The sequence below is a fragment of the Neolamprologus multifasciatus genome, chromosome 13, assembly GCF_963576455.1.
Source record: "Neolamprologus multifasciatus chromosome 13, fNeoMul1.2, whole genome shotgun sequence".
Taxonomy (NCBI): domain Eukaryota; kingdom Metazoa; phylum Chordata; class Actinopteri; order Cichliformes; family Cichlidae; genus Neolamprologus; species Neolamprologus multifasciatus.
In genome coordinates, this window is record NC_140451.1 from 3,754,907 (window position 1) to 3,780,022 (window position 25,116).

At 42.9% G+C, this 25,116-nt stretch overlaps 1 long non-coding RNA gene and 5 other non-coding genes across 6 annotated transcripts; 5 read left to right on the top strand and 1 right to left on the bottom strand.

Moving 5' to 3' along the window:
• The first annotated feature begins 144 nt into the window (after positions 1 to 144).
• On the top strand, positions 145 to 218 carry trnai-aau (transfer RNA isoleucine (anticodon AAU)). Its single transcript has one exon. It is a non-coding gene; the product is annotated as a tRNA-Ile (tRNA).
• Positions 219 to 710: 492 nt separating this feature from the next.
• trnai-aau (transfer RNA isoleucine (anticodon AAU)) lies at positions 711 to 784 on the top strand. The gene has a single exon. It is a non-coding gene; the product is annotated as a tRNA-Ile (tRNA).
• Positions 785 to 1,144: 360 nt separating this feature from the next.
• Positions 1,145 to 1,217, top strand: trnar-ucg (transfer RNA arginine (anticodon UCG)). The gene has a single exon. It is a non-coding gene; the product is annotated as a tRNA-Arg (tRNA).
• A 669-nt stretch (positions 1,218 to 1,886) lies between these two features.
• trnai-aau (transfer RNA isoleucine (anticodon AAU)) lies at positions 1,887 to 1,960 on the top strand. Its single transcript has one exon. It is a non-coding gene; the product is annotated as a tRNA-Ile (tRNA).
• A 492-nt stretch (positions 1,961 to 2,452) lies between these two features.
• trnai-aau (transfer RNA isoleucine (anticodon AAU)) lies at positions 2,453 to 2,526 on the top strand. The gene has a single exon. It is a non-coding gene; the product is annotated as a tRNA-Ile (tRNA).
• Positions 2,527 to 17,228: 14,702 nt separating this feature from the next.
• Positions 17,229 to 18,058, bottom strand: LOC146504851 (uncharacterized). The gene is made up of 2 exons (XR_014877704.1): positions 17,754 to 18,058; positions 17,229 to 17,723 (listed from the first exon to the last, which is right to left on the bottom strand). It is a non-coding gene; the product is annotated as an uncharacterized LOC146504851 (long non-coding RNA).
• Positions 18,059 to 25,116: the final 7,058 nt, after the last annotated feature.

Consider the following 25,116-nt stretch of genomic DNA (forward strand, 5'->3'; position numbering starts at 1 on the left):
TAGGAGCTTCCAAGAGTTGGCTTTTATTGGTACAGTTTGAAGTAATTTCTTGTAAACACACATTTCTCTTGTGTTCTTAACAGTTCTTCCACCCTCTTTTTGGTATATTAGTCAACAAAAGGATCGGTTCACACACGTGTTGCAGGCCAGTTAGCTCAGCTGGTCAGAGTGTGGTGCTAATAACGCCAAGGTCATGGGTTCAATCCCCATACCGGCCATTCCACCAGCCGTCCAAAGTGCTGTGTCATGATAGACTGTGGATTTTATTTGGTGGGATCCAAGAAAAAAACCTCTGCCAACTTCCAAGTGAGTGATGTACGCAACTACAAATGACAGCAAACCACAAAATTCACTGACACATGACACGCTAATGAATACATTACATGCTTAGCTACAATCTCCAAATCACTTTTCCAGCTACTTTCTGGATAAATCACTCATTTCCAAAGTCTGACACAGCATACTGCATCAAAAACTGCTGCTTTATATCACACCTATCGACCCTAACATTAGAAGACGCACACCATGTAATGTTTTGTGGCAAATTTCTTCTTAAAGCGTTTTTTGTAAGTCAACAGAAGACTTTTTTTTCCCACTATGTTGAAGTAATTTCTTGTAAACACACATTTCTCTTGTGTTCTTAACAGTTCTTCCACACTCTTTTTTGGTATATTAGACAAAAAAATGGGTCGGTTTAAGCACAAGTTGTAGGCCGGTTAGCTCAGCTGGTCAGAGCGTGGTGCTAATAACGCCAAAGTCATGGGTTCAATCCCCATACTGGCCATTCCAGCAACTGTCCAAGGTGCTGTCTCATGGCAGATTGTGGTTTTTGTTTGGTGGGATCCAAGAAAAAACCTCTGCCCACTTCCAGGTGACAGATCGGGCCACGTAAGCTTTATGACCTCCATTGGCAAATGATACTCTGGCTTAGTGGGTGGATCCACTGTGCATGTGGCAGGTAGGACTATGCTTTTAAGAACTTGATACATGGGAGAAATGCTGTGGCATGCACTTATTTCAAGCAACAATCAATTATTTCAAGCAACAATCAAGCAATATCCACCAGCCACGTGACCAACCCAACACCAGCAGTTGGCTCAAACAGACTCAAACGAACGTTCATGAAAAGTGGGAACTTCTGCCAAACCACGTGGCCTAACGGACAAGGCGTCTGACTTCGGATCAGAAGATTGAGGGTTCGAGTCCCTTCGTGGTTGGTTGTGAGTCCTTGATGAGCAGGCATGCGTTCCCAGTTTGTTCGCAGCAGGCTGACCTCGCATCCTTTATGTCATCCAAAATTGCTACGCTGTTGTCAATTTCATGTCCTTCAACAGGGGCTCTACGAGTTCTCAAACGAGGTTCGAATGGCCAGGTTAGGGACTGAAGCCATGAACTTGGCCTTATCAGTGCCAGGCTTGAGTCATCTTGGCTTAGAAGCAACCATAGAAAGTCAATAACATGCCATGACCTCAAGCGACACGGGTGAAAAAATCACGACTTGGAAGCATGCTGTTGGTGGAACTCCACCTGGAAAAGATCCAGTGTGCTCTGTTTCACTCCCCGTTGAAGGCATGTGTTGGACTTTGTTCAAAAAACAGCCATGCCGCTATACTTGAAGCATTTTCATTAGGAAACACAGTGCTTTCGACTGTTTTCATATTTTAGTCTACTAAAGTATGACTTTGTTAGTTTCTCCAGCCACATTGTTCATCAGCTGAACTGCATAGGTGGCTTCTGATCAGTAGGAGCTTCCAAGAGTTGGCTTTTATTGGTACAGCTTGAAGTAATTTCTTGTAAACACACATTTCTCTTGTGTTCTTAACAGTTCTTCCACCCTCTTTTTGGTATGTTAGTCAACAAAAGGATCGGTTCACACACGTGTTGCAGACCAGTTAGCTCAGCTGGTCAGAGTGTGGTGCTAATAACGCCAAGGTCATGGGTTCAATCCCCATACCGGCCATTCCACCAGCCATCCAAGGTGCTGTGTCATGATAGACTGAGGATTTTATTTGGTGGGATCCAAGAAAAAAACCTCTGCCAACTTCCAAGTGAGTGATGTACGCAACTACAAATGACAGCAAACCACAAAATTCACTGACACATGACACGCTAATGAATACATTACATGCTTAGCTACAATCTCCAAATCACTTTTCCAGCTACTTTCTGGATAAATCACTCATTTCCAAAGTCTGACACAGCATACTGCATCAAAAACTGCTGCTTTATATCACACCTATCGACCCTAACATTAGAAGACGCACACCATGTATTGTTTTGTGGCAAATTTCTTCTTAAAGCGTTTTTTGTAAGTCAACAGAAGACTTTTTTTTCCCACTATGTTGAAGTAATTTCTTGTAAACACACATTTCTCTTGTGTTCTTAACAGTTCTTCCACACTCTTTTTTGGTATATTAGACAAAAAAAGGGGTCGGTTTAGGCACAAGTTGTAGGCCGGTTAGCTCAGCTGGTCAGAGCGTGGTGCTAATAACGCCAAAGTCATGGGTTCAATCCCCATACTGGCCATTCCAGCAACTGTCCAAGGTGCTGTCTCATGGCAGATTGTGGTTTTTGTTTGGTGGGATCCAAGAAAAAACCTCTGCCCACTTCCAGGTGACAGATCGGGCCACGTAAGCTTTATGACCTCCTTTGGCAGATGATACTCTGGCTTAGTGGGTGGATCCACTGTGCATGTGGCAGGTAGGACTACGCTTTTAAGAGCTTGATACATGGGAGAAATGCTGTGGCATGCACTTATTTCAAGCAACAATCAATTATTTCAAGCAACAATCAAGCAATATCCACCAGCCACGTGACCAACCCAACACCAGCAGTTGGCTCAAACAGACTCAAACGAACGTTCATGAAAAGTGTGAACTTCTGCCAAACCACATGGCCTAACGGACAAGGCGTCTGACTTTGGATCAGAAGATTGAGGGTTTGAGTCCCTTCGTGGTTGGTTGTGAGTCCTTGATGAGCAGGCATGCGTTCCCAGTTTGTTCGCAGCAGGCTGACCTCGCATCCTTTATGTCATCCAAAATTGCTACGCTGTTGTCAATTTCATGTCCTTCAACAGAGACTCTACGAGTTCTCAAACGAGGCTCGAATGGCCAGGTTAGGGACTGAAGCCATGAACTTGGCCTTATCAGTGCCAGACTTGAGTCATCTTGGCTTAGAAGCAACCATAGAAAGTCAATAACATGCCATGACCTCAAGCGACACGGGTGAAAAAATCACGACTTGGAAGCATGCTGTTGGTGGAACTCCACCTGGAAAAGATCCAGTGTGCTCTGTTTCACTCCCCGTTGAAGGCATGTGTTGGACTTTGTTCAAAAAACAGCCATGTCGCTATACTTGAAGCATTTTCATTAGGAAACACAGTGCTTTCGACTGTTTTCATATTTTAGTCTACTAAAGTATGACTTTGTTAGTTTCTCCAGCCACATTGTTCATCAGCTGAACTGCATAGGTGGCTTCTGATCAGTAGGAGCTTCCAAGAGTTGGCTTTTATTGGTACAGTTTGAAGTAATTTCTTGTAAACACACATTTCTCTTGTGTTCTTAACAGTTCTTCCACCCTCTTTTTTGGTATATTAGTCAACAAAAGGATCGGTTCACACACATGTTGTAGGCCGGTTAGCTCAGCTGGTCAGAGCGTGGTGCTAATAACGCCAAGGTCATAGGTTCAATCCTACGGTGGCCCCTAGAGACAAAGCACGTGCAAACTCCAAAACACATGCAAATTCCAAAACACAACGGAAGTGCTCCAGGACGCTAGGGGCAGTGTTGAGCTTTTGTTACCTAGTAACTACACAAGCCAGGAAGTACCAATGACCGGATTTGGACTGTATACCAATTCAGTGTCTGCAGCCTTAAAGGCCGCATTTTAAGGCCTATTACGTCACAGCGACATGACGAAGGCTGTCCCAATTCAAAGGCTGTTCGAAATGCGGCCCTCAAATGCGTCCTTCATTTCCCTGAATTTTAAGGATGGGTCGCTGTAGCTTTTATGGCCCAACATATCCCAGACTTCATAGTGCGGCGGTGGTGTAGATAATTTTTCTGAAAAAAATGGAGCGGCCGAAGAGTAAACTTTCAGAAGTAAGTAATGAATATTATGTCACTTATTTATGCGCAAATGTTTTTATAATGAAGAACATTAAAACATTACTGTTGGCCTCATGTCGGGAAAGTTATGTGACATTAGTGATGTTTTTACTACCTTGGTTTTAAAGCCTTTACTTCAAAATATATGCCGTTCAATAGTTGACTTTACTCTTACAGAGAATCTGATGATTTTATGGATAATTAAAGTCAGTCATATATCCACAAACACAACAAGCTGAAAGTCAGTGATGCTGCTTGGTTTGCAGTCCTGAATATCATGGCACAAGCAGGATTCACTGCACTGTTAATGTTAGCTATGTTATATTGCTGCCACTGTTCGGTGGTGTCGAGCCACACGGACTTTAACGCGTGTTTGAACGAGCTGACGGTTCACTCGTTAAGCTGAAAGAAAGGTGCTTTAATCACAGGAGTCACACGTGTCCACTGTACCATCTGGGAACTCTTCTTGTTTCGTAATAACACAAACACTGAAACCTCCTTCTCTGGTGCTTTTTTGTAGCAGTGTGTACACCTGAGACTGTCACCTGTCTGTCTGTCCTGCACTCTCTCTCTGTTTCTTTCTCTCTGATTGTGTAATAAAAGTATGAACATGTATTTATAAGTTACACTTGTGTTTGAATCCTGCAGCTTATCACACATTTGATTTCCATGTGTGACAACTGCAAGTGTCCAGAGTGAGGACAGACTGAGGGACCCACTGCTGCACATCATCTGTGAGGCTTTGCACCCCTGATGATCCACCAGGACAAACTCAGCAGTGTGTGAGGAAGAGGAGGAGGAAGAGCCAGCAGCAGCTGACAGATGGAGAGAATAGACAGACTGTTCCCTGTTTGTGAAGGACTGTTAGAAAAGTTTAACATAACTAATTGTCTTTCCTGAATCAGTCTTATTAGGTAATGTTCAAATAATATTATCATTCCAGTGTTTTTGGTGAGGGAGAAAGTATTCAGGGCCTTCAAGTTACACACTATGAAAGGCAGAAACAAGTTTAATGTTCAGAAACCTAAAGTATGTGTCAGCAGCAGAATGGAGCTAAAAATAAATGTTTGTTTCAGTTCTATGAAGCTTTGAGTATTTTTGGATCAGTAGCACTGCTGTGTTTGTTGCATCATATTGCTGTAATTGTTTATATTCTGAGCTAAGTTGATCTATAGTGTTACATCATATTCTATAAGGATGTTTGTATACTTTCTGCCCAGTTTGACCCATTTAGCAGAAGTCAGCCTGTTTAAGGATCTGATATCTATTCTGTATGACTTAAAGCAGTTATGACATGGTCTGATTTTCTCACCCAATAAAGGAATATTTAATATATCAGTGTACTCTTCATTTTATCAGAAACAGTTATCCAGCGTGTACATTTTCTTTTTATAAATATATGTAAGCAATGAGCCAAATTTAGTTATGCCAACATACTGAAGGAACAACATTTGTCTCTTATATATGATACACCTATATATGCACTGTCAAAGATACTTGTCTTTGAGTGAAGATTTAAGGTGATAAGACATATAAATAACTGCAACTTGAATCTGTACTGAAGCTCAGTATTTGACACAGAGTTCATGTTCACTGCTGTAATAGCTAATAATGATTAATATAATAACTATAATATTGGCCATATTATATTTACATTACCAAAGTGATATGACTTTAGTCTCATGAACAACATTAGCTAATTGTTATTTACCAACTAATCTTAAATAACTTTTCAGTCCAGAAATGAAGCCCAAAAATCATGTTTTACTGTCCTGTGGTCTCAGCCTCAGATACTTATCAAATTACACAAAGCTCATGTAGAAACAAACAAACAAATGAACAAAATATGTTCTCCTTCATTTCTGTCAAACAAAGTTGTATGACATGTTTCCAGCGGTTAGTATCATGGTTGCTAGGCAACCTGGGAAGCGCGACAGAGACTAGACCGTCCCATACAGACAAACTTGCCGTTTATTTTGCAAATCGAGCTCAACACTGCCCCTAGCGTCCTGGAGCACTTCCGATGTGTTTTGGAATTTGCATGTGCTTTGGGGTTTGCAAGTGTTTTGGATTTTGCATGTGCTTTGGAGTTTGCAAGTGTTTTGGAGTTTGCAAGTGTTTTTGATTTTTCAAGTGTTTTGGAGTTTGCAAGTGTTTTGGATTTTGCAAGTGTTTTGGAGTTTGCAAGTGTTTTGGATTTTGCATGTGCTTTGGAGTTTGCATGTGTTTTGGATTTTGCAGGTGTTTTGGAGTTTGCAAGTGTTTTGGAGTTTGCAAGTGTTTTGGAATTTGCATGTGTTTTGGGGTTTGCATGTGCTTTGGAGTTTGCATGTGTTTTGGATTTTGCAGGTGTTTTGGAGTTTGCAAGTGTTTTGGAGTTTGCAAGTGTTTTGGATTTTGCATGTGCTTTGGAGTTTGCATGTGTTTTGGATTTTGCAGGTGTTTTGGAGTTTGCAAGTGTTTTGGAGTTTGTACGTGTTTTGGAGTTTGTACGTGTTTTGGAGTTTGCAAGTGTTTTGGAGTTTGTACGTGTTTTGGAGTTTGCAAGTGTTTTGGAGTTTGCAAGTGTTTTGGAGTTTGCATGTGTTTCAGAGTTTGCAAGTGTTTTGGAGTTTGTACGTGCTTTGTCTCTAGGGGCCACCGTAGTGTAGGAGATTTCTATGAAGTAAACACATTACGTCTCTGAACACATTTTGTAAATGGGACTGTCACTCACTTGTTGTTTGACGACATACAAAGTTTGTTCCCAGTAAGGTCTCAATTTTCCAGGTCCTCCCCTCTCACTCATGTTACGGACTAGGACACTGTCTCACCAGGTTGGAGAGTGACTGTGTTCTGTGTGTGATGATCATAGTTCTTCTACCCCTTGCACTAGAGTGCTGGCTGTTCTCAGCTGCAATACGATAAGCCTCTTCCATCCACAAAGCCCACTTTTTAGCATAGCTCTGAGGTGTTTCAGTCCCATCTCTGGCTAACAAGCCAAAAATGAAGTCTACTAGGAGACGGCGGTGTCGACCAAACATGAGGTAGTGGGATGAAAAGCCTGTTGCCTCATGCCTGGTGCAGTTGTATGCATGTACTATCTGAGGCAGATGCTCTTTCCAGCTGCTCTTTGCCTTCTCCTCCAATGTCCTTAGCATTTGAAGAAATGTCCAATTAAATCGCTCAGCTGGGTTGCCATTTGGATGGCATGGAGTTGTCCTTGAGTGAGAAGCTCCAGCCAGGTGTTGTAGGGTTGCTGATGTGTTTGACTGGTTTCTTTTGCTTAATGCAGGGGTGTCACGGCCTTTTATGTTCCAAACACCAAAAAAGTCCAAGAAAAGGCCGTGGGTGGCAACGGGAGGTTTGTTTTAGAACGCACTTCTGACTCCATTGTTTAAAAATCATATGTCGTTTATTTCGTGGAAAATTATAAACAAAAATCAACCAAATAACTTCTTAAAACTTAAAATTAAACGAAAGTTAACTCAATTTGCTTTAACAACTTCAAAAGTGGTCAAAAAATCATTTTCTAACCCCCCCCCGTCTTCCCATCAGACATTTGGCAAACAAAAAACCATCTTTACCACACCCCTCCAGGGTGCTCTTAATCCCCTGATTAATGGGAGGGTCCATAAGCCAATAAACCAATCACTTTCCAAAAACTTTTCCAATAAAATGAATTACAAATTTACATAACAAAACTAGGTCAGCATATTCTTACAACTTTAAAGAAAAAACAAAAATGAATACAAATTGCATTTTATAAACATTCAACAAAAATGGCCACAACACAGGGGTGTTTTCTGGTCACATACGCCTCAATGTCCCTCTTCGTAAAAGCCCAGTAGAAACGGTCCCGTGCCAAGTGAATGACCCTCTTTGCCCTGCGTGACCCAAGTCATCATGGAGATGTTGAAGCACCAGGAGTTGATATTGTGCTGGCAGCACAAGCTGCCTTCGCTGAGCCGCTGTACGATGTTGCAGCTGATTTTCCATATGAAGCTTTCCCCACTCGTGCATAAGCTTTCTCACGGGGCCACTGGCTCTCCTTCTGCCATCATTAGTTATTACTGATTTTGTTTCTTTCAGTTTGATAAGTTAAATGATAGAGGGATCCTTCCTTTGGGATTTTACCAGGTCACTGTGACAGGCTGCAATGGTGACATGTTCACAGGTGTCTCTGGCTGGGCATGTTAGGCACAGGGCAGCGACATATGCAGCATCTTGTCTCTTTGCAGACTCACAACCCTCCCATGTAGCCTGAATGGCCTCTCTCGTCAGGTCTTCAGTAAACTTTGTGAGGTAGGTGTCAATGTCAAGTGGAAACCGAGAGAATGAGTCTGCATCGATGTTCACCTTCCCCGGCCAGTATTTCACATCAAACCTGAAATCTGCCAGCTCACCTACCCAGCGGTGACCTACTGCATTCATCTTTGCAGTACTCATCACATATGTGAGGGGATTATTGTCTGTATAGACCAGGGGTCGCATGTGGCTCTTTCATCCTTATACTGCGGCTCCGCGTGGCTTGGGACAATACACTTCAATTTAATACTTATCATTTATTTTATTTGCGGTAGTTCTTTTTTAAAATTATAGTTCTAAATTGGAAGATTATTGTGATCTTGAAATATTAACATAAAATTATATTTTAGTATTTTTGTTGCTCAAAATAAGCATCGCATAACGTGGAAGCCGGTGTACCCGCCAAAACGCCGTGCGTTTATGGAGACTTTCAACCCCGGGTCGGCCAAGTATGGAGAAATGTAAGAAAAGAAAAATATCAGAAGAAAATAGAACATTTAATGATGCCTGGGCAGATTCATTTGCATTTACTTCTGACGAGAGTGGCCTACCAGAATGCCTAATTTGTGGAGAGAAACTGGCTAACAAAAAAAGGTTAAATATCGAAATAAAAACACAGCCTTTGCTGAAAAATATCCAGAGGGAGAGGAAAGGAAAAAAGCCTTTATGGAAGTGATTTGGAAGGCTGATCTGTGGAAAAATCAATTCAAGAAGTGGATGAAGTCTGCATATGCAAGTTTTGTGGCCGCTCAGGAAATGGTCAGGCGTGGGAAGCCGTTGACGGACAGAGAATATATGAAGGAATCATTCATTAAGATTTCAGAACACCTATTGGCTGACTTTGAAAACCAGAGTGCACAATCTCTGTGCAGAAAATCCGAGCGATGCCTCTCTCTGCGAAGACTATCAAAGACAGAACCATCAAAATGGCAGAAAATATCACAAGACAGCAAATTCAAGACATCAGTTCAGCTGCAGCGTACAGGAACATGCACAGCTGCTTAAAGCAGTAGCACCCAGATTACTTACATCTACTTCCGTGCAACTGATATAAGATGCGGTAAGCTGAACACAGCTTCAACCGTCTGTGTGTTGAAAAATAGTAACGCGACCGCACCGCATTTTCTTTGATTTGATTTGATATACCTTTATTAGTCCCACAAGGGGAAATTTCATAAGGCTGCCGACCTATTACACGCAATGGCGGCGCCATCTTACCCTCCGACCATACATACATTACACAAACATCACATGGGGAAGACAGGTCAGAGAGGTATAACAATGGAAAATGCACCACATGAGGAAAGATAAGGAGAAAAAAATAACTCCTCCCAGACTGAGCTCCAACAGGGAGATCAGTTTGAGAACAGAAAAAAACACCTCTGCACATGAAAAAACTCTTAATACACCAAAGAAACACATGACAAGTAACAGGGGTGGGTAAAGGGTGAGAGACACCTGAATTAGACAGTACATCCGGGCCTGCAGCCTGTGCGCTGGTCTCCTTGATCCCCGTCAGCATCGGAAGGGAATAAGCGTTGAAGGCGTTTGGAAAGGGAGGGGGGATGAGTGTGTGCATATCAGTGTATATGTATGTGTGTGCGTGTCCAGAGTTCAGCTGAGACAGTGTCCTTCGCCCTGCCAGGCTAAGTAAACAGTCTTCCAGCCAACCCAGGTGGCCTTGCATGGAATGGGAAGGAACAGACTAAACACAGTCGTTATCAGGGTGTTTTTGTTCGGCTCCAGCCTTGCGACCGCAGCTGGCGCCGAGAGGGTATCCGCATGAAGTGATGGTGGTTTTTACTTTAGTGTGAACAGCTCATATGAATTTCAAAGCAGTTCTACAGTCCAACACTGGTCTCTCAATCTCCCATTGGAGAGCCGCGAGCTTCGACATACTTGCGTTCTGTGATGTTGTCATTTCTTGTGCTCAAGGAGCCGATTCTGAGAACTCACGACCGCAGTGTGCCTCCCCGAGATGTAATCCAGTCTGCACTCAGAGATCTTATTCTGAGTATTCACAGCAGCCGTAGCCTTTCCAAGATCTTATCAATCAATCAATCCCAGAGGGCAGCCTTGTGGGGGTTTGAACAGCCGGTTCTGCTTTCTTAATTCTTTGATAAGTCAGGGCCAAACCAGCTCCGATCAGCCAGAACCCTGTTACCATGGTTCTGAATAGGTAGATATCTTCAGCACTCAGGCTCACACAAGCCCAGACTTCTCGTTGAGAAAGGGGTGTCAATTGCATTTAGGGACCAGTTGATCAAATCCAGAATTCCTCTTTTAGGTTTTAGAGAACAGACTGTGAGATAATGTTCCAGGGAAAATTAATACAAAAAACATGAGACTAGACAAGGACACAAGAGGCTAAGCAAGGAAGCTAAGGGAGAGAAGGAGGAGAAAAGTGCGACCGCCTTCGTCAAGAGCAAGAGCAGGAAGAAGTTCTTGCTAGTAATGGAAACGGCGTTGTAACAATAAAAATAGTAATTAGTTAGATTACTCGTTACTTGAAAAGCAACACCGTTAGTAACACCGTTACTTGTAGTGCCGTAATTCCCATCACTGTATATAAGGCATTCAGCTTGATGTCATGAATTCAAACAGCTTGATGTCATATAGGTCACACAGTTTGTCATCAAGCCACTCTCATCGGCACTTTCTGGTGATTTCAGCTCTGGCTTGACTGACTGGGATTGATATTTGACATCACAGAAGAAAGACGAGTCCTGTATTGATATTTGACATCAATCCAATTTCATATGATCAAATTTATGTCAAAAAGTTCATATTTATTCCTCCTATGTCATGTGTGAGTACTGTACTGTAAATGTCATATATATCAGATGATACTGATAACCCAATGCTAATAACTATGCAGAGGTCTCTAGGCCTCGACTTTTATGGAGCATGTGAAGTTTGGGGCAGAGTGGACAAAGAAAAGTTTCTCAGCAGGTTCAACAGGTTGCTACAACACAGGCCGATGAAGTATTGCACTCACTCATCCAAACTGGCAAACATGTAACATACACCCTAAGACTGATCCTGCTTTTTACGCCTTTGCTATGATTTAATTTGATATTATGTAGCCTTGGAGACAGTTTGCATAGATTAGAATGTTAGATTCCTGTGATGTCATCAATGCCCGATGTTTTGTTTTAATGTCTTGTGATAGTTCTAAGTGCAGACAAAGTCAGAGTTCAAGTGAGTTTAGTCCAATTTTGATCCAGTTTCTGACATGTGGTCAAAATCTTGGCCGACCTTTACCACACCACGTGCTGTGGGTGTGCGTAAATATCTAGGTGAGTAAAGTCCTTTACCTGTTAAATTCAATTTGTTTTGTCTCTCTGTAGAGGACTTTGAAGAAAAATACGAAGAGCAGGATAAGCTGGGTGAAGGAGGCTTTGGGACTGTCTTCTTTGGAAAACACAGAGAAGACAATTTCCCAGTATGGCTTCTTATGTGTGCACTTTACAATTCTTCTAGTTCCTCCTGTTCTCTTTTTCTAAAACACATTTTCTCTGTAATGCAGGTGGTGATTAAGCATGTTGCTCAGTTTTTAGTCAGCTACCTACCAGTGGTAAGAAATGTTTGTCTTTTTCTGTTTTTTTCCCCCAACGTGTACCTCAAACAGGCTAAATTCATCGATTTTGGTATTGGAGTCCCTTTTAGACCAGAAGCAGTCACACGAAGAAATGGTAGGTCGTCAGCCTCACTGTTTAAATGTCCTTGCCTGCCCACACGCTTAGAGTCCACATGAATTCCTTACCATGAATAATTACTCTCTGGATTTTAGGGACCAAATCAGCAACTGATGTTAGTTCTTTTTTAACTTGTAGTTCTAAATTAGAAGATTATTGTGATATTGAAATATAAAAATAAAAGTATGGTAAGTATGACTGCACAGGGGCTTTGTGGCCTGGCTGCAGAAGTCACTGGATAGAAAGCTGCTGACGTTTCACTGCATCCTGCACCAAGAGGCATTGTGTGCGCAAACCTTTCCTCTAGAATGCACAGAGGTCATAAATGTTGTCATTCAGATCATCAATAAAATAATGGCAAAAGGTTTAAATGCTCTCCACCTCATTACTGGATGAGGTGGAGAGCATTTACCCTGATCTCCTGCTGTATGACAGAGTCCTGCTGTCCAGAGGAGAGGTGCTGAAACGCTTTGCTGCATGTAAGATAAGATAACTCTTTATTGTCATTGCACAGTCATACATAGTACAGTAGTACAATGAAATTGGAAAATGTCTGGGAGAGGTGAAAGTTTTCATGAGCAGCAAAGGGCTCGCCTTTTCTGCGCTGGAACAGCCAGAGTGGCTGAAAAAGCTGCACTTTGTGGACATTACAGCGAACCAGAAGAAGCTGAATACAAGTCTTCAGGGGAGAGGAGGCACAGCGTTACACATGCTGGAGGAGGTGTTAGCGTTTGAGTGCAAACTGACAGTTAATAAATTCAGAGCATTTGCAGTCTGCAATCACCACAGTTATTTGGGAAATAATTCCACGAGTTCAGAGAGGAAAAACCCACATTATCCTTCCCCATCACTGCCCTGACCATCGATCCATCCCTGTTAAATGTGACTGGATTTTCAGGTGATACTGAGAACCTTGTTTGAAACATGGAATGCCATCCCGACACATAAACATGAAGAAATATGCATTTGGAGTCCTGACGATCTTCAGATCCACATACGTATGTGAGCAGCTGTTCTCCACCATGAACTGTGTTACAAACAAACACAGCTGACGCCTCACAGACGACAGCTTACAGTCCTGCGTAGATGAAAGTGACTTTGTAACTTGTAACTGTAAATTAAATGTGTAAGTGATATTTATATAGGTGTAAACTTATCCACAGCTTTATGCCTTGTTGCTGTTTTAGAAAGAGTTAAAAAATGAATGTCCACTATTTAAACCTTTTGAATGCAGGATATTTTATTAAAGCAATTTAGCAGGAGGGGGGAAAAGCCAGCTCACATACTATGATCACATAATGAAATCACTTAATACTCATCTAATTAACCCACTCTTAGCTAATGTTGATCTTTAGAGGAGAGAGATTGAGGAGAGAACGGGCACATCCATGCCTGAAGAGGCCCTTATCTCTGTTTTGCATCCCTGCAACTTCAACACTCCAGGGATTCAGTTGAAATCCAAATCCTCTCAAAGTTATAATTCAAAAAAGAGCAGAGAAAAAGCCAAAAAATGCAAAACCCAAGTGTAAGTGTGCAGTTCAGACAGCAGCTGATCTCTGGGCTCTAGAGTCTGACCAATTTGGTCACATTTGCAGCCAAATTTCTCACTGGTGCGACTAATAAAATCCTAGATCGCACCAGCGACCAGCCGTTCAGTACATTAAAAAAAAGTCTCTGCGATCTGAAAGTCTCCGTATCACTCCCGTATCATCACTCCCCGCCTGGCGCTGACTACAGCAGAGTACCTGGCCTACCAGTGTGAGAAACATGTGCTGGTCATCCTCACTGACATGAGTTCCTACGCTGAAGCTCTGAGAGAGGTACGACTGCCTTTACTTTCTTTGGCTCATGTTTAGGTGTTGTTTGTCAAAATAACATCAGTGTAAAAGCCAAATCCCAATGAGTCACAACGTTGTAATATAATGGTATTCAGGGCTCTAGAGTGCGACCATATTTTTCAATGATGCGACTAAAAAAGATCTTTGGTCGCACCGGTGTGACCAGCTGTTCAAGTTTTTGAAAAAAAAACGTAAACACTGAGCGGACGCATCACAATCAGCTTTCTCACACAGACACGCCGTCGGGGCTGAAAGCCGACAGCTCGCTGACTCTGATGCGTCGGCGCGTCGGCGCTTTGTGTTTCCGTCTTTTTTGCGCTCGATTCTGAGCTGCAGGTTTTATCTCTCTCTAACCAAAATTCACTGAAGCAGCAGCAGAAGATCCAAACTACGCTCCACATTTGATAAATCTCGTCATTAATGCCCTCTGACCTTTGCTTCAGCACGATAAAATCACACTTCCTGCACAGATCTCTCTCTCTCTGTACTTCAAGAACAGTTTCCCGTCTCAAATCTCTGTTTCCTGCATCATTCATTCGCTTATCACCCACCAGTCTACCGTTGTTTACAGCGCTGTCGGCCGCTCGGACAAGAAAGCCTAATTTCTGCTGTTTAATACTGAAGAAATGTAAACTTTTTAAAACGATGCAATAAAGTGTATCTGCTACATGAAACAGGGCAGGAAAATCTCCTTCATGTTTTTCTGTTTTATCCTCAGTTACTTTGACACAAAGGCCTCTGCTGTGATGCTCACACCTCTGATGAAGTCTCACATGTGTCAGTGCTGATAAATCATCAGAATTATAATATTTCTGACTGTCTGAGGCAAAATCAAATTGAATGGAATCAGGACCTCGTGAATCGAATGGATTACAGAAATCAGTGATGATACCCAGCCGTAGTGAGCAGCCTAGGCCCGACAGAAGTGGATGTAGCTGTGGGTAAAAAGGTGGAAAGAACTACTGATAACTTTTAAAGTTAAGGCCTGATCCTTCTGAAATTCATAGCCAGCTCTGACACGCAGCCATCAATCTCTGGGCGCTGAAAAAGCAGCAGTGTGTCCAGAAAACACATTATATGCTGCGATAAATGCCCAAGTGTCCCTCTAACACTGCCTTTCAGTGGCAAACAGGTCAGAGGACACAGGATGACATCATACTGTATGCCTATATGACATCATACTGTATGCTTATATGACATCTGTCACGGCCCAGCGGCACGAGGTAAATGGGATGGACACAAGTGCAAGATCCAAACCGGAAGCGAGACAGTGAGTGATCAAAAAGGTTCATTTCTTCCCCCACAAATTAAACACACAAGCCAAATTTAAACGAAGCCACTACACTAGTGGGTGCGCTGTCAAAACTAAGGCAACTAAATGAAAACTAGACAGCTCTAGAATACAGCGGGACAGCTGTGGCAGTGGGGGGTGGGGGGTGGGGGGGTGGAAGCTGGGCTGGGAAAAATACTGTGAAGAGACCAGGGCATTGGTTTCAGGTGAAGGGGACAGGTGGGGGGCAAGGCCCAGATGAGGTCGAGGTGCGGGGAGGCAGGCAGGTGAGTTTCAGGCTAGTTGGCAATGCTGTACCAGCAGCTGGTGGCCCAGGTCCAGAAAAGCGGGGATGACTGAGGCGAGAACCCTACTCCAGGAGCCGACTCTGAAGACAGGAAAAAGCAGGTAAGTTTTCACACAGGATCTGGACTGAGCAATAAAACATCACTGACTAACCTGATACTCAGGCCATGACTGATTGAGTGCACAGATCTTATATGCTGCTGGAATAATTGCTCACAGGTGCTCAGCCAGGGAGGAGCAACCGATCTCCACCCAAAGGAGGAGGACCGCTGTTGGAAACCTACAGGTACGCACCCAGACCATGACAACATCAAGCTGGATATCATACATGACATGAAGCTGTATGCAGACATGACATCAAGCTGTCTCAATCCAGGACTTCAAGCTGAGGGCATACATGAGATCAGGCTGTATGACACAAATGACATCAATCTGTAAGACTTATAAGACATGAAGCTTGTCAGGGTTATATTGTTGATTGTCATTTATGCTTAGAGTTTTATAGTCAATGTCATGTTGGTAGAGGGTTGATCCTTAGGAGTCTGCAGAGACTTTGTGTGCATTCCAGAGTGTTCTGGCATTCACACCCACATCCTGGGAGCATGGGAGAGGTCGTACCTGCTCTTATTGTTTTGTGGTAGGATGAACGTATCTGTATCTGTTTTAGTCTAAGTGCCTTTTGTTTAGATGAACTGCTGGACTTCCAGACCAGCAGGTTTAGGGAAGTCTTCACACACACACACACACACACACACACACACACACACACACACATGCTTACACAACGCACAGGCAAGGTACTCTTTGTTTGTATGTATACGTCATATGTTAATGAAGCTATGTATATTCATGTAACCTCAATAAAAGAGCAGTGTTACGAGGGAGCGGATGAGAGTGACTGGGGTCAAGCGAAGGAACGGCGTTTGTCCAGTTCTCTCCCGTGCACGAGAAACATGAAGAACTTTGCCTACTCGTGTCTTGCTTTGCTGTGTAGTTAAATTGTCTTGAAAGTTCCAGCGAATAGGTTTGAGCTACAAACCTATCAAGGTTGCATGTCATACATGACATCATACTTTATGCCTTTATATGACATCATACTTTATGTCTATGTGACATGAAGCTGTATGCCTTTATATGACATCATACTGTAGCCTGGGAAATGGTTAGCCACACAGGACACAATTACTGGGTTCTTAATGTGCAGTTTTATTGTCAATGCCGACTGAATAAACAAAAAAAATGTCCTTTGACCTTTACTTTTGTCAAACAGCGGCCATATGGACTTGTACTGAACATCGACAGCACGACAGGTAACGTGGCAAAGTAACAGAATAACCGACTAAACGAAGATGCGCCAATACAATACGAGGAATAAAGGAAATGAAATACAAAACACAAAAATACGGCAGTGACCTCTGTGTGCAGAACAAAATACAAAGAGCTAAATCACTCAATTTTGATGTCATCTTTTGTCTCCAGTCGCTGTTGAAGGTTTCGTGCGGTTTTAATCAGAGGCATCTTATTAACGCATACATTAATGATTCCCTGAAATATTCAAAATAAAGACTTCCCTACTTGAGATGTTCTTTAAGTGAAACATATACAGTAAAGCCACATAGAATTTTCTTCTATTTGGTGCTCTATTTGAAGTTTGCTTCAAAGTGTCTAATTGCTGTTAACTCATATGCAAGTTCACTTTGATTGGGTGCACTTAGGAAAAGAACCACCATTGATATGAAGCACAGGACATGTAGCTTCAAATATTTATGAATTTCTTAAGTATAGCTCTAATCCATGATTACTATATTAGACCTAATGAGTACAACAATAATTAGCACGTAATGTACTCAGAATCCAAGTAAGTGCTTAAGTCTCTGTAATGTTCATGACCAATCTTATGCTTATTGAATACATATATAACAAGGGTATCAGTGAAAAAGCTGATGTCTTGAATGTAATACTTTGTTGCTGAGATCAAGAGTATAATTGCTAACACTTACAGAACCTAAAATTCCAGTTGGTAATAGTCTCTTTTTGTTATGATGGTGAATAATTCCTTAAATTATGTCATTGTTTCATCCTGATGTGAACCCAATCCGAGATTATCTCAAAGGAAGCACTTGGGAAAAAAAGAATCATTCCATTTTCATTCCATGAAATCTTGACAACTCAGTTCAATTCAACTGTATTTATACACCACCAAATCACAACAACAGACCTCTCAAGGCGCTTTATATTGTATGTAGACCTTACAATAAAAAAAAAATTCAGAGAAAAACCCAACAATCATATGACCCCCTATGAGAAAGAACTTTGGTGATAGTGGGAAGGAAAAACTCCCTGCTGAGGAGGAGAGCCAGAGATTAATAACGAGTGTGATTAAATGCAGAGAGATCTATTAACACATGTTGAGTGAGATAGGTGACTAGAAGGAAATAGTGCATCATGGGAATCCCCCAACAGTCTACACCTATTGCAGCATAACTAAGGGAGGACTCAGGGTCACCTGATCCAGCCCTAACTATATGCTTTAGCAAAAAGGAAGGTTTTACGCTTAAGTTGTAATAAGGAATTTTATTTTAACAGGACATAAAGATTTCGGAATGTCAAAATACAACATAAATCAAAATCCAAGAGTCCAATCCAAAACTTGCACTTACTGTAGTTTGAATTCCAGTTGGTGACAGTTGTTTTTAATGATGGTGAACAAGTCCTGAAATAACCTGGCTGTGTGATCCTGATGTAACACAATCAAGATTACTGTGAAAGGAAGCACTTAGGAAAACATGAACCATCAGTGTCTCCGTTCGAGGTGATCTTAATGTGATACGTCCTGAAAATCTAAAGTCGACTTAAGTTAACATGCATCTTTATATCAAGTCCTGCAACCTTGGCAAAGAGGAAAGATTTGCAACAAAGATTTCTGATGGTCAAAATGAGCTACAATGCATAATGCAAAGGTAATTTTACAGTGATTGTTGGCTGTAGAAGACATCAACAACACAACAACAATGAGCACTTAAGTGCTCATTGTTGTTGTGATGTTGGTGACTTAATTTAGCAAAGCACTTTAATTAAAGAAGTGCGATCTGTGATTTTTTTGTGGAAAACAAATTCAACCTTTTCTTTAAAAATAAATAAATAAAGCTTAATTGTATCTCGAGTCACAATTCAACATTATGGGCTAGGAATATAGTTTAGCAAATCATTTACATAAACACTTACTCTTTCAGAAATCAACCTAATCCTACTGTTTTCAGTCAGTTCATGGTTTGTTGTGGACAACAGCATTACAACAACAATTAGCACTTGATGCTTTCAGAATTCACTTAAGTGCTCATGTTGCTGTGATCTTGGTGACCAATTCAGAAGTTTATATCATCATGTGACCCTGATAGAACTATAAATAGACACCTAACATGATCAAGTACCTTAACAGAAGTACTTTCTTCATTAAAACACAAAAAAACCAAAGTTACTGTTCTTATGATAAGTATACTTTGGATTACTTCCATCAAAGGATAATTATAAACAGAACTAAATAAGACAATGTGGTAATAACAATCATAGAACATAAAACCAATGGGTCAATAACAGATATGTAAAGAACATGCTTACTTACCGATGAAGTTGACCCTGGTTTGTAGCATCTGCCATTTGGTTTCCCTTTTGCAGTGGATGTGGTGATATACTTATAGGGTACTCTTAACTGCTGGGTGCTGCCTCTTCCACCCAACTCCGCCTTCTTTTACACCAAATTTCAATGGTCTAGATAATGGCTGGCCAACCACCAAACCATGATTAACAAAGAACCATTGTCACACCTTAACTCAGGTCATCAGACATTTGGGAGTTAGATTTACTTGATAGAACTAGGGCTAAAGTGATATTTAGAAATGGCATGAGAAAAATTAGAAATAAGAACTTTCAGCCAAAAGTTTTTAAAATGTCCTTAATACAGAACATATATAAGTCATATTTGTCTGTGATAGCAAACTATGGTTTCCCATATGTCATTCATCAGTTAAATTCCTCACTTATAGCATTTAACTTGGGTTAAAAAATAATGACTTAACTCTATAATGATATTTTCATGACTACTGAGAAAAGGACCTTAACCTGAAAAATGAGCACTTACTTTAGTGTAAGTCAGTGAAAGTTAGAATAATTATGTTATGATTAAGTCATGAGTGTTAGTGGTAAATTTCAGATTTACGTAATAAATTATATAACATAAACTGTAATAGGATTTTATGATTTTTGTAATTATCTTAACGTGAAAGCTGATATATTGTTCACTGATACTGTTGTATACCTGATAGGATTTATTATGAACCAAACTGTGTTTTAATGCAATCTTTGATTGTCTTTTTTTACTTGCTGAGTGGTTTCAGAGGTTCCAATCATCTCCCAGTGTCACAGTGGATCAGGTCAGGAGACAACGGAGGAAGCTTCGCCCCAGAAAGGCAGCAGGTCCAGACAAGGTGTGTCCTAGGATCCTAGGAGCCGCTACAACGAGTCTTCAATCTCAGTCTGCGACTGGGGAGAGTGCCCGCCCTATGGAAGACATCCTGCATCGTCCCGGTCCCCAAAAGGAACCGGCCCAATGAGCTGAATGACTTCCGACCGGTGGCACTGATGTCACATCTTATGAAGACTCTAGAGCGGCTCTTCCTCAACCTCCTCCGACCACAGGTACAACATGCCCAGGACCCACTACAGTTTGCCTACAAGGCAGGTGTCAGAGTGGAGGATGCCATCCTGTACCTCCTGCATAGAGCCCACTCACACCTGGATGGGGGAAAAGGCACGGTCAGGATCCTGTTTCTTGATTTTTCCAGTGCCTTTAATACAATCCGGCCCTGTCTGCTTCAGGAAAAACTGAACAGGATGCAGGTGGACCCCTGCCTGGTCGCTTGGCTCTCCGACTACCTCACTGACAGGCCACAGTACGTCAGGCTGAAGGACATCACGTCGGACACTGTGGACAGCAGCACAGGAGCACCACAGGGAACTGTGCTGTCCCCTCTTCTCTTCACCCTGTACACCTCTGACTTCTGCTAAACTCTGAATTATGCCACATTCAGAAGTTTGCAGACGACACAGCCATCATGGGGTGTATCTGGGATGACCAGGAAGAGGAGTACAGAAGTCTGGTGAGGAACTTTGTCGCATGGCGTCACACAAACCACCTGCAATTCAACACCTCAAAGACTAAGAAACTGGCTGTGGACCGGCGGCGCGATCGGCGTTTCCTCCCCACAGACGGCTCCGACGGGCCGGGCAAGATCACATCCGGCGAGTCGGGCAGCGAGGCAGGAGTGGCTGAGAGAAGGTGAGGTATGTGCCGGAGAAATGCCTGCATGGTCGGAGGAAGCGACTTCAGAAGCCATGGCAGGCCAGAAAAGAGCCGTTGTAGCCGGCTTTCCACGGTGTGGCGAAGCTCCTCCGGAGGGTTCTCTAGCCAAGGAACTGGTTGTGGACTTTGGGAGGTCCAGAGCAGGTCCACTGCCGGTTCAGATAGAGGGGGAGGAGGTGGAGGTGGTCAACAAGTACAAGTACCTCGGGCTGTGGGTGGACAACAAACTGGACTGGTCATGCAACACAGAGCACCTGTACAAAAAAGCCCAAAGCCGACTGTACTTCCTCAGGAGGCTGAGGTCTTTTAACATCTGCAGGAAGCTCCTGAGGATGTTTTACCAGTCGGTGGTTGCTGGAGTACTTTTCTATGCTGTGGTGTGCTGGGGGAGCAGCACAGCAAAGAAGGACTCATCCAGGCTGGAAAAATTGATCAGGAAGGCTGGCTCTGTGGTCGGCATGAAGCTGGACACTCTGGTGTCAGTGGCAGAGAAAAGGACACTAAAGAAACTGCTGGACATTATGGACAATGCTGGGCATCCTCTGCACACGGCCATAAACAACCAGACGAGTCTGTTCAGTGACAGGTTGCTTCTCCCAAAGACAAGAACCAACAGACTTAAAAACTCCTTTGTCCCACACGCCATCAGACTGTTTAACTCCTCTCTGGAGGGGAGAGGGAGGGGAGACAGGGGGACAAAGGAGGGGGGCAACTAAGCTGTAGTGCCTCTTCACTTCACTGTGCAATTACCTTTTGTGCAATACTTTTTGTTAACAGTCAACGGTGCAATAGACTCCATACTTGAAATGTGCAATTCACTTGTATTTTTATATTTATTCCTATTTATTCTATTTATCCCCTTTGTATATTTTATCTATATATATATATATATATATATATATATATATAGCTCTGGTGCAGGTGAGTGTTTATTTACAGGAGTGGGTACAAACAGCAATGGTGGGTGAACATGAAACTGGAAAACCTAAACTGGGCAGAGCTAAGAAAACACATGAAAGGACACAAACTAAGAAACGCGGACTAGATACAGGAACACACGGGCAGAACAGAGTAAACACTAAACAGAGGAAGAACAGAACCAATAATCACACTAATAGAAAACACAAAACGCTGGGTCAAAAGGACCCAGGACCATGACACAAGACCTTATTGAGCACTCTTCCATCCTATCCAAGACCGTCCTGGATGACAGGAGCAATCTATTCTTGAGAAACTCTGATGGGGGCAAGAAAAAAAAGTGAAATCCCTATCTGTGGGGTGAGCTACTCGCCAGGAATCAAAAATTTCTAGATCAGAACAAAACTCTTTCAATCTAATGCTTTTTGGGGACAATTCACCCCCTGGTGGAGATTTATCAACCCTAGGATCAGGAACACAATTAAAATCACCTCCCAAAACCAAATATGGGGAAGCTATGGCTGAAACATGGGTTAAGAGATTGGGAAAAAAAGAGACATCTTCTGAATTTGGACCATAAACACATCCTATAAAAATAGATTCTCTAAATAAGAAACCAGATATAAGAATGTAGCGTCCTTCCTTATCTTTTATGACTTTTTATGGTTAGAGGCAAATTACGATGGATAAGGATGGCTACTCCTCTACTTTTTGTATTATAGGATGAGTAAAAAGCTTGGCCAACCCAACTTCTTTTTAGTTTTGAGTGTTCCAAATCATTTAAATGACTTTCTGAAACTAAGGCAATCAAATTATAAGCTAATAAGCTCATCAAATTTATTCTCCATCATAGTAGATATTTTGTCCACGACTGTCTTTGATATTTCCGCAGCGAGCGCGTCGGCGTCGTGGTCGTCGACATACCCTCTTTCGCTTGTGACTCTTCAGGAGATTTGTTGGATGCAGATTTTGCAGCTCTTGTAGGAGGCATTTTAACAGACTCTTGTTTAAAGTTTTTATCCCTCAAGGTTGTGCAGAACGTATCGATAATAAAGCAAGATATGCTCAGTGGCGGCGGGAGCTCAGTGTTAACCATTCCTCGCCGTCAGTCCCCTGACCGTGGTCGGGAGACGCGAGGGGAGATGCTTCCTCCAGGGCCAAAGTTTGTCCTCCTTCGGGGTTAACTCCCTTCACTTTTGTGAGGGAGGCAGAAATCAGCCGGGACACCGGAGAGTACTGAAGAGATGAGGCTTTAATAACAGTACTGCACACTTTGAAAACACACTGCATAGGCTGTAGCCCGTTAGAACGCTGCTCCCGGTCGCCCTCTCTACCCAGGACACACTCTCTGTCTCTCTTTTTTTCTCTTCCGCTCCCCACGTTTCCTTCACGCGCATGCTCACACACACATCACATACACTTCTTACTGCACCCAGCCACACACAAGACGGCAATTCCCGCAACACTACCCCCACTCTGGATGGCAATTAAACAATAATTCCACTCCAGCATTGTAATGCATAAAACTGGTACACAATCCCCTTTACCACTTGGAGCCCACAGGAGATAAAAGTGTTAGCCATTACCGCATATAAGGTGAGGTATAGTATCAACTAGTGCACTTCAGTGACAAAGACGTTGACTCAAGTAAGGTGTACATACATGTGCAAAATAAAGCATTTCAAGTGCTGTTAAGTAGAAAAGAAATTACACAATTGTAACTATTACATGGCGACCGGGAATAACTAACTTATCCTAGCATCTAGGAAGGCACAAATACAAATGGATAAGTGCATGTAGATAACTCCGTAGGTCCTTCAGATACTTTACTCCCCTTTTTTTTCAAATGTAAACACTGGAACAATGAAAAATATAGCTCTCTTAAACCATTGTAGCTAACAGTGTAGGAGGCTGAAACGATTTAAACTTGAACTGAATCTTCAGTCCTACTTGGAACTGTCCATGGTAGGTAAACCAAGCTAAGTGATCCACACTCCATACCGGTCTGGAGCACTGCGCTGACGAGTTGGTCGCTGAAACTGCTGGCCCAGGTGGTCTGGCTCACCCACCACACCCCCCACCATTCTCATGGTCTACATGGGAAGGGGACGATGGGATAACCACAACTGGAGCGGAATCAGCTGCAACTGAGACACATGGCTGAGAGGAGCTGGGGCCATTGCCAGTTGCAGTAGAGAACAGACTGTGCAGACCCAGATCACGGTCTGCTGGGTCATCCTGTAAAGCTGGTGGTGGGACCTCTGTAGGGGACCACTGATGAGCTTGATCAAGGACCCAGGTATTGTCCAGGGGCTCGCAGCAGCGATAATGCTTTAGCTGGTTGTGGTGGACAACTTTCACTTTAGACCTTGGGTTCTTCTGGATCCGATAAACTAGGTCATCCAATTGCACCAGGACAAAGAATGGTCCTTCATACGATGGGAGGAACTTTCTGACCTTGTTCTTGATGTGACACCTTCCTTTGATGAGATACCACACAGGATCTCCAGTCTTATACTGTGTGTGGCAACAGTTCTTGTCATATTGCCTTTTTGCGCACATGACTGACTCACACAGGGCTTCCCTGACGATGAGGTGGGCCAGCTCCAGCCGCTCACGCATTTGCTGCACATACTCTGGAGCTGAGGGTTGGTTTTCTGGATCAGGAGGTAGACCTGCGACAAGGTCCACTGGCTCACTCAGTTCTCGGCCAAACATCATGAAGTCTGGGGTGAAACCTGTAGCACTGTGTTTGGTCGCCCTGTAGGCCATAACAGCGTACGGGATCATCAGGTCCCAGTCCCAATGGCAACGCTCTGCTGTGGAGGCCAGGATCTTCTGGAGAGTGGCATTGAAACGTTCAACCTGGCCATCTGACTCGGGTCGGAATGGTATTGTATGAGTCTTGTCTATGCCAAACAAACTGCACACCCCCTGGAACACATCAGATTCAAAATGGCGTCTCTGGTCACTGTGCAGTGCTTGAGATATACCATAGCGGCACACCCACTCAGATGCAACGACCTCGGCAATGGTTGCAGCCCATTCATCTGGGATAGGAAAGGCTTCAGTCCACTTTGTAAAGTAGTCTTGTATCGCAAGCACATATCGGTTTTTGTGCTCCGTCTCATTCAGTGGTCCCATAATGTCCAGCGCAACGCGCTCCATTGGGGCTCCTACCCGGACTGTTCCCATCGGAGCTTGCAGTGTCTTCTGGGGTCGGGCCCTGGATGCTGGTACAAGTACGGCACCAAAGAGCGACGTCTTCCCTCATGTGATACCAATAGAATCTGGTTCGTAGTCTGGCCACAGTCCTCTCGACACCAAAATGTCC